Below are 15,526 nucleotides of genomic sequence, written 5' to 3'. Positions count from 1 at the left end.
TTAATAATGTCCAGTTTTTGACAAGGGGAACATAGGCAGCCCTGCATCATCACCACCATTAGGCACTCTTTGAGGGCGAGTCATGTCCTTCAACCTTTGAGGTTCCCCTGCTTATTGGTGGAGGTGTTGCCATTTTGGGTTGGTTTTCCTGTTAGGGCTTATCCTTTTTTATTGGTGCAGAGTTAGCTTGGGCAAGAAAGTACAGGATTGATGTGACTTTTATTTGAACTCTGTCTCCTGTGGCATGAGTAATGGTAGGATTTGAGTACTGTGTACCTTTTGTGGCCAGTTGCCAGGCAGGGATTGACCAGGAGGGGTGAAGAGAGCTGTAGCCTTAGAATAAAAATACTTCTGTGTCACCTGGTGCATTTATGAAGCTGCTAGAAACTTATTCTCTCTTTGGAGCTGTATGTGTCTAGGCTTGTCAACAGCTGCCAAGGATATTGTCTATTTCTATCATTTAAAGCAGTAGCTTTAAGTGACCAAGAAGAGAAGCAGTGATACCAGTTCTGGAGATTTCACTGCACATCTTGATGTCTTCCTTGGAAGATCCATCATGTGAAGTTACCTGAAGGTAGAAGCTTCATCTTTCCTTTTGAAAGCAAGGGATTTTTTTCTCATGGTTTCAAATGAACTACTGATGAAAAGGGACTCTGACACTGGAAGGCAAACAAAAATATCAGCCCGAACTTAAGACTCCAAGTCTCTTCTCATAATCTTGGAGGCCTCAGTCATAATGTTTTTTAAGTGGGGTTGAAATGCTGGTAGCTGTTAAAATTGCTGGACCAGAATCTGTTTTTATAGATCAGAGATCTCTGTATTTCAGTATTTATTTGTTTTATAGGAAGCAGAGGACAAAATCAACAGGGAACCATTATCTATTTTCAACATAAACAACAGCAACACACAAGTTGTTATGCAACATTTTCTTTTGTATCCATGTGATTAACAGCAGAAGTTTTTCCTTGTAATGCATCCAACTAGATTCCTTTTCCCTTAACAGTTTTTCTGTTGTTAAATTGTTCCCTCATGGGATTTTTCAGAGGGTATCTGAATTGCATGGCATTTGTTAGAGGAGAAAATAGAGAAACCTGAGCTGCCATTGTCTTTGCCTAAATTCAGGTCTGTATCCAAAGTGCTGGTATTTTCAGACTTTAGGGATCTGCTTGTCTTCCTATAGCCAGATCTAGCTGTGAATTGAAGTTCAAACTTTCTTTGGTCAGAAGTATCTCTGTGAGCTGTGATTCATGCTTTAGCTTTAAAGTAAATTTTAAGTTAAATAACTCTTTTGTATAGTTAGCAACTTACTGAAAATGAGTACCAAAGGGATCTGTTGGATAACTGTCTCTCTTTTGATATGCTGCCTTCAGCTAAAATAAAACTAGTTACACAGGGCCCCACCCCTGCAATAACTTCAGGCAGAGTTTAGAGCTAGTGCGTGAGCTCACACACAGACCAGAGGAGCTAGAAACAATTCCAAAATGTGTGTGTGTGCTTGTGACTCTGCCTTTCCCAAGCAAAAGTGGATACTCCTGTGAAGAAACTCAGAGGCTGAAGGGGTTAAATGAAATACAACTCTCCTTTTCCTGTGCAGTAAGGATTAGTAACCAAACAGAAGCTGGAGAGCCTTAAAAGCCACTGTTTGAACCAGAAGGATAGAAAAGTGGGTTTTGGAGCTTGGCTGCAGTGTGGTGTAACTGTCTCCAACTTATGCACTCACCTTTCACAGGTACACACAGAAGGTAAGTGTTGACTTTGTGTTCTGGGCTGTTCCCTAACTCCTCTGCCTGGACATCTATTTTCTATTCACCTTTTCAGTGCTGTTTGTGTTTCTTAAACTACTTCTTATTTCAACCAGAACACCACCATTTTATTATTATTTTTTTTCCTTCAATTAAAAGAGTACAGGGGAGAGGAGATATCAGGTACCTTATAACTGCAAGATTTTATTTCCTAGAAGGGAGGGAAGAAGACATGTATTTGGTGAACGTTAACACTTTTCCAATGTAATCAGAAGGGCTGTTCCTGATGTTATGGGTGGGAGGAACAGGGGGATGGAAGGGGAATGTATCAATCTGATAGGATGCTGGACAAATGTATCAGGGATATTGACTGAGAAAACATGTTTTTTGCTGTTAGGAATAAATCCTACCCTGGTGCTAAGACCCTTATAAATCCCTATCACCCCTGGGGTGCTCAGCTGCTTCTGTTCTTGTGCTAGCAGGTGTTAAGGGGCGGGAGTGTCTCCTCATCAGCCTTGCATTGCCTGCAGCTGTGTGAGGCAGGATCCATTTGGAAGGCTCTTCCCAGCCAAAAGATGTTGTCAGAGTCAACAGACCCATTTGTGAAAGCCTGGAGAGGTTTGCAGGACTGGATCTCTCATCCCTGAGGAAATCTGATGTGTGAGGCAGGCCAAGAAGACGGTTTCAGGGGCCTGTCCTGGCATGGAGATGGTAATGGGCTGGTAGCAATGTGGCAGGGCAGGGGTTTTGTCTGATGCCCTGGTGCTCCCTGTGGGTGGTCAGGTGGTGGTAAAGGAGCAGCTGATTTTAAAATGGAGTTTCAAATCTTTGATGAAGTTAATGTCAGTCATGAATGGAGTTCACAAGACTAGGAAGTAACTGGTGTTAGTACAGGAGCTTAGGGAGATGGAATGTTTCTTTAGGTCTATCCTTAGAGACCATAAAGAGGGTTTGTAAATGCTTTTGTGTAATACTTTTGGAAGTGTGTTCACAACACTTGGAGCTTGTTTTATCCCTTCTGCATTGCACTTAGGAAGGCCTTTCAACACCTTCTGTGTAAGCTGGCTTGCCACTTAAATGTGTCTCTCCCAGCTTTTTGAGATGTACTGCCCTCTGTAATGCAGGAGTGTTTCCCAGTCTCTGGAGATAGAGCAGCCATGAAAACCTTCATTCTGAGGTGCAGCATGTTGGTGAGCAGCCATGTGTGTTGGACAACCTCATTCTGGAGTTTCAGGACAAATGCTCTGCTGTCATAGGCAGCAAAGGGAGGTATTTGTCATGTGCAACAAAGGTAGGTAGAACCATGTGTCTTTGACATGGCACTACCTTAAACTAATATTTGTTCTTGTTAGTAAATGACAAGATTAATAAAATGCAAAAAACCCACAAACCATAGAGCAAATTTGCTATCTCTGAAAGTTTTGCTTTTAGTATGATTTCCTATCCAGTGTGAGATAATTGAGACTTCTTTTTCAAGCATGTTTTCAGGTTCTCACATGCTGTGAAACATCCTGACACCTCAGAGGTATATTTTTTTAAATATATTTTTCTTTGTTACTGTAAATGCTTGATGGCTTCACAGAAATTCTGGGGTTGGGATAGCTACTCTGTAGCATTCACATATTCCAAACTGGTCTACTAGTAAACAGTCTGCTCTGTGGCATTTGAGAAAAGGGGTGTGACAAATTATTTAGGGTGATTTTAAAGCAAGGGTCTCTCTCTGTATATATATTAAAAATAGTGTTAAGTATAAACCAAACCAAGTTGTCTTAATTTTAAGTTACTATAATGCTGTAGAGAAGTTAGAGAATGGATTATTTCAAACATTGCTGTTCAATAAGTGCAGCACTTTTTGATGCAGATCCTGTATCTCTGATTTTGCACTGGGCTCTCTCTCAGGTCCAGCTACTTGCCAGTTTAGTAAAAGAGAATGCTGGTAGAGCTCATCTAATCTAGTTGCTTAGGGAATTACTTGTCTCACAAATGAGGCACCAAGATTCAGTTGGAGTCTGTGTGAGGCTGTGCCCTAACTTGCTGAAAGGATTTAGGAATGGGAAAGGAGCTATGTTGTTGCAACTGGTTTTCCTGGTGGTACATGACTCTGTGTTGAAAGAGCAAATTTTGTTCTTAAGAAACACAGATGTTCTGTTAAAATGGGAAACCTGGGGAAAAAAACCCACTCCAACCTCAACTGAGTCTTCTGAATGCAATGCGAGGCAAAGTCAGGCAAAATGCTGTTCTGTGCCTCAGAACAGGTAGGGCTTATGCTGCCCGCAGGCTTTCTCTTTGTTCAGAGGGGCCTTTACATGTTAACAAAATGTTAACCATTTGATTAGACCATGTATATAACTTATGACTCATCCACACACAGCAAACAAATAGCTTTTTTTTTTTTTTTTTTTTTTTAAATGAAAGGATGAGATCTGCTCTTTTGTGTAAGAACAGCACCTAGAATACATAGGCTGCAGTTACAACAGTCTTCTCAATTCACTTTATCTGCTCCTCATTAGGTGAGTGAGGGGGGAAGTGTTCACCTGGTGACATATTGCTGCTCAGCAAACCACAGAGGAAGTAAGCTGCTTTGCTCTTAGGTCTGCGGGAAGAATTATATGAAACTAACAAGAAACCCCTCTGTGTACCTAGCATAGCCACTCAGCCCAGACAGTGAGGGATGGTTCCTCTGATCCAGTACAATCATTTGCAGTTATACCCATGGTGTGATGGACTTGTCAAAAGAACTTATTTCTCTGGAAATTATACTCTGCTGGATACAGTTTTGCTGTCTCATTTTTTAACACTCTTGGATCTGAAATGTGATTTGATGTGGTCCAATCTTGTCGTGGATGATAAATAATAACAGTTACTAGGTATTTATGAAGGGGCCTTAATATGATGGATTTGAGTGGGTACCTACTCGTATGCATAGCCTATGTACAAACCACTTGTTTATGATTTCTCAGACGGTAACAAGCTCACCTCCTCGACATTCAGTCATGATGTATAGAAAACAAGTACAATCCATAGATTGTTTATTTCTCTGCCTAGTCCTTAGAGCAGTAATCGGAGGCTCTGGTTTGGGCATCTGTGGGAGAAACTAGCTTCAGAGCAAAAAACCAATTTATTTTTAGATCACACTGTTCTTATTTTGCTATGATCACACAGTCAAACATGTGCTTCCTTTGAGATCTCTCCAGACACTGCAGTGTGATCTCACCCTCCTAAGATCATTTTTTGTGAAGTTAATTTTTAGTGACAGATGAAAGATGCTTGTGCTGGTATCCTTAGAGACTGCAGCCCTAATTCTACTAGCCCACGTTCTGCCTCCTAAGTTTGTTAGTCAAAGGTTCTGGGGGTTGGTTTTGTTTTTTTTTCTTTTTAATTTCTTTTAGTTCTCGTGTTAGTCCTCTTTCCTTTGCAGAGTAGTGTTATTAAGCCCACTGGGTCCTCTGGGGGAATTCCTGCTTCATACCACTGAAGGTATGTCTACATCACGGTCAGTAAGGGTGATTCCTTAGGGAAGAGATGTACCCATACAAGTGTGGTGTGCTTGGCGTGTTTACAGATATATATAGTTAAAACTGAGTTAGCTTTAAAAAAACCACAGAGTATCTCAGGTTCCAGAAATAATGTAGAGGCAGCAGCAATCAAAAACTGCACGAGGTTCAGAGTAAATACTGTCATGTTTTCCTGTCTATGTCATTAGTCCCCCAAGCAAATTTATTTAAAGGTAAGACAGGTCTTCCCTATGTCTGCTACAAGCATACTGTTAAGTGTAGTGCTAATATCCTCTCAGTGAACAGAGATGAATATCTGCAAAGTGAGGCGGAAAAGAATTCGCATTGTTTTAAAGTTCCTTTTTGAGATAACACTTTTTTTAATAATTCTTTTTAACCCCTCACATGAAGCAGAAGATTGCCATATTTATGTTTAGGATGGAATGAAATTAAATAACACTGGAAGTAATTTTCCACCATTGAAATCCTTTCCTTTCCTAAAGAATTCTCCAACATTTGAACTGGAAGGGATTAGTCTCAGCTGGCTAACATGTTTGCAAATGGCAGCAGTGCTCTGTGTCATGAAGTACTTAAGATCAGGCTAAATAAATAAAAGTGAAGCTTGAACTCTGACAGGAGAGTAGTAAATATAAAAGGCTGTTAACCATTCCTCTTCAATTATGTTATTGTTTGGGATATTATATTCTGATGATGTGTTTTCCATAGGCAGTGTGTAGCTTCTTGTTGCAAAGTTAACTGTCTAAATTAGTCTGTGTGCACTTACCATTATCCCTGTGTGCTCTCAGATTTAATTAACAGCTAAGCACGGTGAGACTACCAAAATAGAAGGCAGAATCCTATCTTCACTCCTTATAATAAATCTCTAGCTGAAAATCTAATAGTGGAAGGCTGGTTCCAGAAAATTGAATCTCAGCAGATATTAATAGGTAGACAGAAAGCTGTCCTCATGAAATACTGTATTAGGTCCAGTAAAGGGTTGGCATAGTGAGCACATTTACTTGGTAGATGCTGCTTCACTGACCTAAACCTTAGATAATTTATTATGGATTTTGGAGAGTGGGAAAGAAGCAGACCTGTCTCTTTGCCCATTAGGTTATGGCACGAGGCCTTACTAGAACTTCCATGTGTTTCACAGTCTGATCTTGCTCTTGCATCTGATGATTTTTCAGCTACAGTTTTGTGAAATTTTTGTACTCGGATTAAAACTGTATGACAGAAGCTGCTACAGGTTCCCCAGGTGTTGCTGAACTTGGCAGTGCTGTAGAAGTCCCCTGTAAAAACATTGTTGGTCTGAGTCAGCCATGTTAAGCTATGGCTTGGTGCATATCTATGTACCTGTTATGGATCAGGCTGAAGGCTGAGATGAAAGCCTCTTGATAGAGCAGACTAGAAGATGCTTGCTTGTTATCACTACTCGGTTCTATAGCCAGCTCTACTGCTGTGCTCATTAGTAAGTGTTGTTTTTGTTGGTTTTTTTTTTCATTTAACAAGGTGAATTTTAAAGTTATTGTAGCTGAAAGTTTATCTTTCATAATATGCATCATATGGCTGAAAGTGTATCTCAGCAGGGTTAATTTCTTGATGAAGATTCTTCAGCTCCTAGCATGTATTTAGAGAAAATTCATAAATCTGGATACCAATGGTAAAGACATCTCCATCAAACTTTTACTTGGACAGCCTGGGTCCTGTTTTTCTTTCTTCTCTCTCCTTTCTCACTAAGCACTTTCAACCAGTCTTGTGTTTAAACACAAGTTCATAGACATTTACCTGTTGCTTTGTATATGAACAGCTCTTTGTGAATGTGGCTGTGTGGTCCAGACAAAGGAAAACCAGCATCCTCCCACTTGAACAGACACATGCATATTAATTGGCCTGTCTGTTGTAGCCCCAAGAACATCAGGCCCATGATTTTCTTTGGAAAAATGTCAAACAAAAGATGGTTTACCATAGTTTAGGAAGAAAAAAGACATATTAATAAATGTCATGAATGTGATATCCTCTGCCTAAAGGGGTGACTGATTTCATGGTTCCTCTGGGCCTCCCCCAGCCCTTCTCACAGCCTAAGTAAAAGGACCTTTTCCCCACCTTTGATCCCTACTCCAGGGAGGATCTTTCGAGAGAAGATTCATCTATGCCTTCATCTCATAGTTTTGCTGTAAGGTTATATTTTCTCTTTTTAACTCTTCCACCAAAGACTTTAAAGATGCTTCACCTGCTCAGTAGGCAAGGCAAACAAAAGCAAGCTGGAACCAAGACAAGCTGGGTGTTTTGAAAGCAAAGCAACAATCGTGTCTTTAGAAACTGTAATGAGAATAAAAGTTAAAAGACTGCTCTGAGTCAGTGGTTATAAAAATTTATGCCAGTGGATAATTGGGCAACTTTTCACCATCCTTTCTGACTTCCCACCTCCTTCAACCAAACTTCTAAAAATATAACAACTGAATGAGACATGATGTGTTAAAGGGGGATGGAGTTGGGAGTGGAGGAAAGAGAAGGAAATTCTGAAAAGGTGCAGGTAGCAGGATCACAGCAGCAACTTCTGCTTTAGTGCTGGACATGCTAAACTTAACAATAAGCAATTTCTATCTGCATTGCAACAGACAAATATTTATTGCAGGAATGGCCAACTCATAGCTCACAAGCCAGGCAAAGGCAGCTTCTGTGTGAGGGCTACCTCAGGTGGGAATAACAGATTCCCGTTGGGTGATTCAGATCCCCAGCTGGGAGACGAAATGAACTGTAAGGATCTGCTAAAGCTAGTATTGCTGGGGGGCCTTGCCACTTACCTGCATGCCCAGTTAACCTTGTCTGGCAATTGAGAATTGGGAACCTTGAAGGGGTCTTTATCTTCTGTCTATGAACCACTCCCAGAACAGTCCCTGACCCACATATGTGGTATGTCAAAGGACAATTTAGAATCACAGAATCTTAGGGGTTGGAAGGGACCTCGAAAGATCATCTAGTCCAACCCCCCTGTCCTGAGCTGCTACAGCCAGATTAAAGTTTGAAATTCTTTTGTGTTCAGAGGAGCTTGACTCAGTGTCTCTTGAAGAAAACAGATTCATAGTTCAGTTCTAGACTGACTCTTTTTGACCAAGCTTACAGATGACTGGAACCAGTCACCACTTCAGCCCTTTTATTCATCTCACCTGAGCAGTTAATGCCAGGTGTGATTGGCTGGACAATTTTAATTTCTTCTGGTGTATGGAATGGAGGTTTCAACTGGGCATGCCTCTACTTCTGGTTGGGGATTCTGGTTGTTTCTTACTTATTGTGTACTGATTCTCATAATCCCTCTTGTTGAAATAACTTCATATTTTAGCACTATGGCAGGAATTCCTACATGTGAGCTTTCCAGCAGCTGTTCCATAACTTGAGCATAAAGTCACCATTTCCCTTCATACCCTGCTGCTGTTTCTGGGTGAAGGGGGGGTGGAGATGCTGTTCTAGCACACAGTGGGAAAAGGGAGCTGGGGAGGATTGGAGGGAATTGAAGAAGGGCAGGAGGCACAGGGAGCAGCAGCTGCTGTTGTTGCAAGTGAAAGCTCTGCAAAACACTGTCCTTTTCATTCCTTCCCCCGCACAACCAGGCTTCAGTGAGAAGAATGGCAAACAAGCAGGATAAACATGTGCTGCTGTATCCCAGGTCTTACAAGGAGTGAAAGAGCCATTTAATCTGGAAAGAAAAACTTGACCTTTTTTCAGGTTTCAGACAGATCCCCCAGTCCCATCTATGTTGTTTGTCATTGAAAGTAAGGAAAAAAGGGATCAATGCTGAACACCACATCTGAGGAAGCCTGTTTGTTGAAGCTCAGAGAATCAGACACAAGATTTGTTTTGCAGTGGGGGAATTAATAGGATACAGAAGGTCCTGTTCTTACTTCCAGCCATCCTTCCTGGAATCTGTTGACTAGTTTAATAAGACTGGGTGGTCTAAAATTTTTAATGCTACATTTGGGACATATGTTAGGAATTCTCATGCAAGTGCAATGGTACAAAAATACATGCAAGAACCTGAGCTATAACCTCTTGTTGTTTTGATGCAAGGGATTGTCCCAAACATTGATTGCTGTCTCTAGTTGTCTCCTCACAGAATCTACTACCCATGGTGAGCTGCTTCTTTAGTCTCTTGTCCAGGACCCTCATGTGATTTGGGCTCAGTTCCTTCTCTGCCTGGCTCAGATGCCAGAAGGGCCTGAGCAGGCAGTCTGTTAACAGCAGAGCAAGGGATGTGATTTCCATAGCCACCTCTGTGAACCTGAGAGGTGCCTGGAATGGGAGATGTGAGGCAGAGAGAAGTTTTTTTTCTGGGTTGTAGGAAGAGGAGCATATCAGTCTCAAAGATTTCTCAGTTTGATACAAACTCCACAAAGATGCTGTTCTCACAGTGCCCTTTGTTAGTGTTGTGAGGACATTATATGCTGCATTAAAAGTTTGCAGTTTGCATGCATGGAACTTGTAGCAAAAGGGTCTCTACTAGCTGTCCCTCCCTTCTGAAAGGATTTAGCCCTTGGATAGGGTTGTGATACAGATCTAACCTGTGTTTTGGTTGTTGGCTTCTACAGCATAGAGAGTGTGCTTGACCGCTTGTAGAGGGCATATCCAGGTTGTTTCTTCCTTGACTTGAATGGGGAGAGAAGTACTGATATGTATGAGTGACAGAGGGTACATAGGCTTCCCCCAGTTTCTTAAGAAAGACTAATTGAAAATTAACAAAAGCTTATTCATAAGAAAAGCTCCCACAGAATTTTTTTATTACAGGTTGTATGACTTGCACTCAGTATATGCGGAGAGAAGCTTATCAGTGCTTGTTTCCCCAATTCCGTTTTCCCTGTTCATTGCTATTTTGCACATAGAATTTGCTGCAACTGGATTTTCAGCATGTAGCAGTTTTTACATCCAACAAGTTTTTTATGCCCAGCACTGTGAATGCTGGGCATTCCATGGTATATATGGTGTCACCGTTTGACTCAGGTCCGACAACAATGCTCTCGATCCCCTCCCCCCCCACCCAGTCAGGGAAGGAGAGAGAGAAAAGGAGAGAGACTTGGCTGGATTGAAAACTAAACTACACAGCTTTAATTAAAACACTAATGAATCACACAAGAAAATATATACAATTATATACAGATATATTCAGATATGGGCAAAAGCCTCTCGCCTCCCCCCACCCCCAGCAACACCCACAGCACTCCCCTGAACTGGCAAGAGTCCCGAGAAATCCCGGAGCCGCTGCTGGAGAGAGCGGAGAGTTATGAGGGTCAGGAGAGCTCGAGCCTAAGGGTCGGCGGTGATGGACGAGCAGAGTCCTCCCCGGACGCCGGCCATGGACGGAAGAGAGTGGCGAGAAGAAGGAGGAAGCTGTCTTCTAAGATCTCTGTCCTTCCTCTGAGCTTACGTAGATATATGGAATGGAATATCTTTGGCCAATTTTGCTGTCTGTCTAACTCAGCCTCCCACGGGGGGGTCAGAGATCTCCCCATAGTGTCTGAGCCGGCGGAGTGAAGATGTAACCTTGAAGCCTCAGTAGTTAGAAAAACATTCCACTGTCTTATCAGCCTAGCAGAACACACAGTTGCTAGTTACAAGAAAGCTTACTGAAGGAAAAAAAAATCAGTGAAAAGAAAAATTGGCTTAATCCTGGCTAAAACCAGGACATTCCACCCCTTATTCCATACCATATATTACACACAGGCTCTATACTTTACCAGCTGTCAAATTAAGGATTCTCTCCCAAAGTCAGATTACCTTGAGGTACATATTGTACTTCACCATCCTCCATCATCACACACCAGGTATGTCCAGGTCCCTGAGCAAAAGCAATACCCCTGACAGGTTTACCTTTGCCTGAAGCAGGATAGACCCAAACACTTTTACCCAGCAGGTTTCTTTCACATACCACAGGGACTTTATCCCCATCTGTAGTATGCAAAAGGTCTGACTGGGCAGGACCAGCCCGATTGATGGATCCCCTGGTATTAACTAACCAGGTGGCCTTTGCCAAATTTTTATCCCAGTTTTTGAAAGTTCCACCACCCATTGCCTTTAGGGTAGCCTTCAACAGACCATTGTACCTTTCAACTTTCCCTGAGGCCTGTGCATAGTATGGGATATGGTAGATCCATTCAATACCATGCTCTTTAGCCCAATCAGTAACAAGACTGTTTTTGAAATGAGTCCCATTGTCTGACTCAATTCTCTCTGGAGTACCATGTCTCCACAAAATTTTCTTCTCAAGACCCAGAATAGTATTCCTGGCTGTGGCATGAGGCACAGGATATGTCTCCAACCATCCTGTACTTGTTTCCACCATTGTAAGCACATAGCGCTTACCCTGGCGGCTCTGAGGAAGTGTGATGTAGTCAATTTGCCAGGCCCCTCCAAATCTGTACTTTGACCACCTCCCCTCATACCACAAAGGTTTCAACCGTTTTGCCTGCTTAATTGCAGCACATGTCTCACAGTCATGGATCACCTGTGCAATAGTGTCCATGGTTAAGTCCACCCCTCGGTCACGAGCCCATTTGTATGTTGCATCTCTGCCCTGATGACCCGAAGCATCATGGGCCCACCGAGCCAGAAAAAGCTCACCCTTGTGTTCCTAGTCTAAGTCTACTTGGAACACTTGGGCAGCCTCATCTGCTCGTTGGTTGTGTCGATGTTCCTCAGTGGCTCGACTCAGAGGCACGTGTGCATCCACATGACGCACTTTTACCTCCAGTTTTTCTATCCGAGCTGCAATGTCCTTCCACAGGTCAGCAACCCAAATAGGTTTACCCTTTCGCTGCCAGTTATTCTGCTGCCACTGTTTTAGCCAACCCCACAAGGCATTTGCTGCCATCCACGAGTCAGTGTAGAGGTAGAGTCTCGGCCACCCCTCTCGCTCAGCAATGTCCAAAGCCAGCTGGATGGCTTTTACCTCTGCAAACTGACTTGATTCACCTTCTCCTTCAGCTGCTTGTGCAACCAGTCGTGTAGGACTCCACACGGCAGCTTTCCACTTCCGGCGGTTCCCTACAAGACGACAGGAGCCATCGGTGAAAAGAGCAAATTGTTTCTCAGTCTCTGGTAGATGATTATATGGTGGAGCTTCTTGAGCTCGTCTCACCGCTTCTTGTGGTGGCATTCCAAAGTGGGTGCCTTCTGGCCAGTTTGTAATTGCTTCCACAATACCTGGACGATTAGGTTTCCCTATTCGGGCTCTTTGGGTGATCAAAGCAGTCCATTTACTCCAAGTCACATCGGTGGCATGATGGACAGGAGAAAGGTTATTCTCGAACATAAATCTCAGCACTGGTAGCCTGGGCGCCAGAAAGAGTTGTGCTTCAGTGCCAATCACTTCTGAAGCGGCTCTAACTCCTTCATATGCTGCAAGTATCTCCTTCTCAGTTGTTGTGTAGTTGGCCTCGGAACCTCTGTAGCTCCGGCTCCAGAATCCCAGGGGTCGACCTCGAGTTTCCCCTGGTGCTTTCTGCCAGAGGCTCCAGTTGGGACCATTGTGTCCGGCTGCAGTGTAGAGCACGTTCTTGATGTCTGGCCCTCTTCGAACCGGTCCAAGGGCCATTGCCTGCGCAATCTCCTTCTTGATCTGCTCAAAAGCTTTCTGTTGGTCAGGACCCCATTTGAAATCATTCTTCTTTCTGGTCACCTCATAGAGAGGTTTCACAATTTCACTGTAACATGGAATATGCATTCTCCAGAAACCAACAGTCCCTAAAAAGGTTTGAGTGTCCTTTTTAGTTGATGGTGGGGCCATAGCTGTTACTTTGTTAATCACATCCATTGGGATCTGGCGACGACCATCTTGCCACTTGATTCCCAGGAACTGGATCTCTCGCGAAGGTCCCTTGACCTTGCTTCTTTTTACAGCAAAACCAGCATCCAGAAGAATTTGAATGATCTTTTTACCTTTCTCAAAAACTTCTTCTGATGTGTCACCCCACACAATGATGTCATCAATGTACTGCAGGTGTTCTGGAGCTCCACCCTTCTCCAGTGCAGCATGGATCAGTCCATGGCAAATGGTTGAGCTGTGTTTCCACCCCTGGGGCAGTCGATTCCAGGTGTACTGGACTCCCCTCCAGGTGAAAGCAAACTGTGGCCTGCACTCTGGTGCTATGGGAATAGAGAAGAATGCATGAGCAATGTCAATAGTGGCATACCACCTAGCTGCTTTTGACTCCAACTCATACTGAAGCTCTAGCATGTCCGGTACAGCAGCACTAAGTGGTGGTGTCACCTCATTCAGGCCACGATAGTCCACTGTCAGCCTCCACTCGCCATCAGGCTTTCGCACTGGCCAGATAGGACTGTTGAAGGGTGAATGAGTCCTGCTAATCACACCCTGGCTTTCCAATTGCCGAATCAGCTTATGAATGGGGATCACAGAGTCTCTGTTGGTGCGATACTGTCGTCTATGCACTGTTGAAGTGGCAATTGGCACCTGTTGGTCTTCAACCTCCAGCAACCCTACTACAGAAGGGTCATCTGAAAGGCCAGACAAAGTACGCAGCTGTTCAGTGTCCTCAGTCTCTACAGCTGCTATACCAAAGGCCCACCGGTACCCTTTCGGGTCACGGAAGTATCCTTTCCTGAGATAGTCTATGCCAAGGATGCACGGAGCACCTGGGCCAGTCACTATAGGGTGCGTTTGCCACTCCTTACCAGTGAGGCTCACACCAGCCTCCACAACAGTCAGTTGTTGAGAACCTCCTGTCACTCCAGAGATAGTGACAGGGTTTGTCCCTTTATGATTCGATGGCATTAGAGTGCACTGTGCACCAGTGTCCACCAAAGCTTTATATCTTTGTGGTTCTGATGTGCCAGGCCACCGAATCCACACAGTCCAATAAACTCGGTTGTCCCTCTCCTCCTCCTGGCTGGAGGCAGGGCATCCCTAGGGTTGAGCACTAGAGCTCGATGAACCATCCTGGTTGTTGACTGGTGCAACCTTCCTCTTGGAAGAACCATCTCCTGGCTTTGTTCTGTTTAGAAGCTCTTGCACACGTAACTGGAGCATATCAGTGGGTTTCTTGTCCCAGACTCTCATGTCCTCTCTAAAATGATTTTTCAAGAGAGACCACAGGTGGCGTCGCAGTGAGTCCTGTCTTCCTTGCTGCTGTCTCGTAGCAGGATGTCTCTTCTTAATAGCTGCAACACGTGACCAGTCGTCTCTAGGAAGAGTCTGGAGTTTACTTCCCTTTGGCATCTTATACTTCCTGTCAACCATTTTCTTAACGGCTGAGGTTTGGAAGTAAAGGGAATCAGAGAGGATGTCTCCATACTGTCGTGCTTTGACAGTTACTTCACGTACAGTTGGTCTTTCGTAACCTTCAAAACATCCCATGAAGGAGAATATATGGGCATGCGCTGCTGGTACAGCCTGAACAAACTTCCGGAACATTTGTGTGTCACACTCAACATCATCAGGATCTGTGATTCCATCGTTATTATAGATCACTTCTCGCACAGCTATCTCTCTCAAGTAGGTGATGGCTTTCTCGAGAGTGGGTGTTCTGCTTCGGCGCCATCCGATGTCACCCTTGTGGGGATATCTCTCTCTCACAGCTGAAAGAAGTCGGTCCCACAGGGTAGTAGTTCCTGTCTTACTACTAAGTGCTCTGTCAATACCAGCATCTCTGGCCAGGGATCCCAACTGCTTGGCTTCTCTCTCATCCACATTGTAGGTCTCAGCACCACTATCAAAGCATCGGAGCAGCCAAGGAAGGATTCCCTCACCATCAATGCGGGTGAAGTCCTTTCTCATGAGGCGCAGTTCTTTCATAGAGAAAGGGTGGGCAAGGTCATCGTCGTCATCTGATTGAGGAGGACCTGCTGTTCTTTTATTTGCTTGAGAGTGGTTTGGTTTTCTATCTGTCTGAGAGTGGCTTGGTTTTTTATCTGTCTGAGAGGTACCTGCTCCATCATCTGATTTAGAATCCTTCCCTTCCTCACCGTCAGCCTCTGTCTGAGAGGTACCTGCTCCATCAACTGTATTAGGATCCTCTTCTTCTTCACCCTCACTTTCTGCTGCTTTTGTCTTTGCCTTGCTCCTAGTCACAGGGTTAACTAGCTTGGTTCGCGATGGATCAGGCTTTTTCTTTGTAGAAGCAGTTGTTTTTGTAGCAGCAGGAGTGGTGGTATTGGCAGCAGTGGTGTTGGCAGCAGCAGTGGCAGCAACATTGCCTGTGGGGGAATGGCAGTGAGCAGAACAACATCTGGCCCTACGCATCCACAATATATTATAAACATTCAGCAAAAACATCCCCA

At 43.8% G+C, this 15,526-nt stretch overlaps 1 protein-coding gene across 1 annotated transcript in view; it reads left to right on the top strand.

Moving 5' to 3' along the window:
• The first annotated feature begins 1,663 nt into the window (after positions 1-1,663).
• The window catches only part of PAPLN (papilin, proteoglycan like sulfated glycoprotein), a 54,638-nt gene continuing 40,775 nt past the window's right edge, over positions 1,664-15,526 (top strand). The window contains exon 1 of the mRNA XM_051621918.1: positions 1,664-1,742. The gene's annotated coding sequence lies outside the window, so the exon portion shown is untranslated. The remainder of the gene's footprint in view (positions 1,743-15,526) is intronic.

Source organism: Apus apus, chromosome 5 (genome assembly GCF_020740795.1).
Source record: "Apus apus isolate bApuApu2 chromosome 5, bApuApu2.pri.cur, whole genome shotgun sequence".
In the NCBI taxonomy this organism is placed as follows: domain Eukaryota; kingdom Metazoa; phylum Chordata; class Aves; order Apodiformes; family Apodidae; genus Apus; species Apus apus.
The sequence above is the reverse complement of the archived record's forward strand: the minus strand, read 5'-3'. Positions and strand labels throughout refer to the sequence as shown.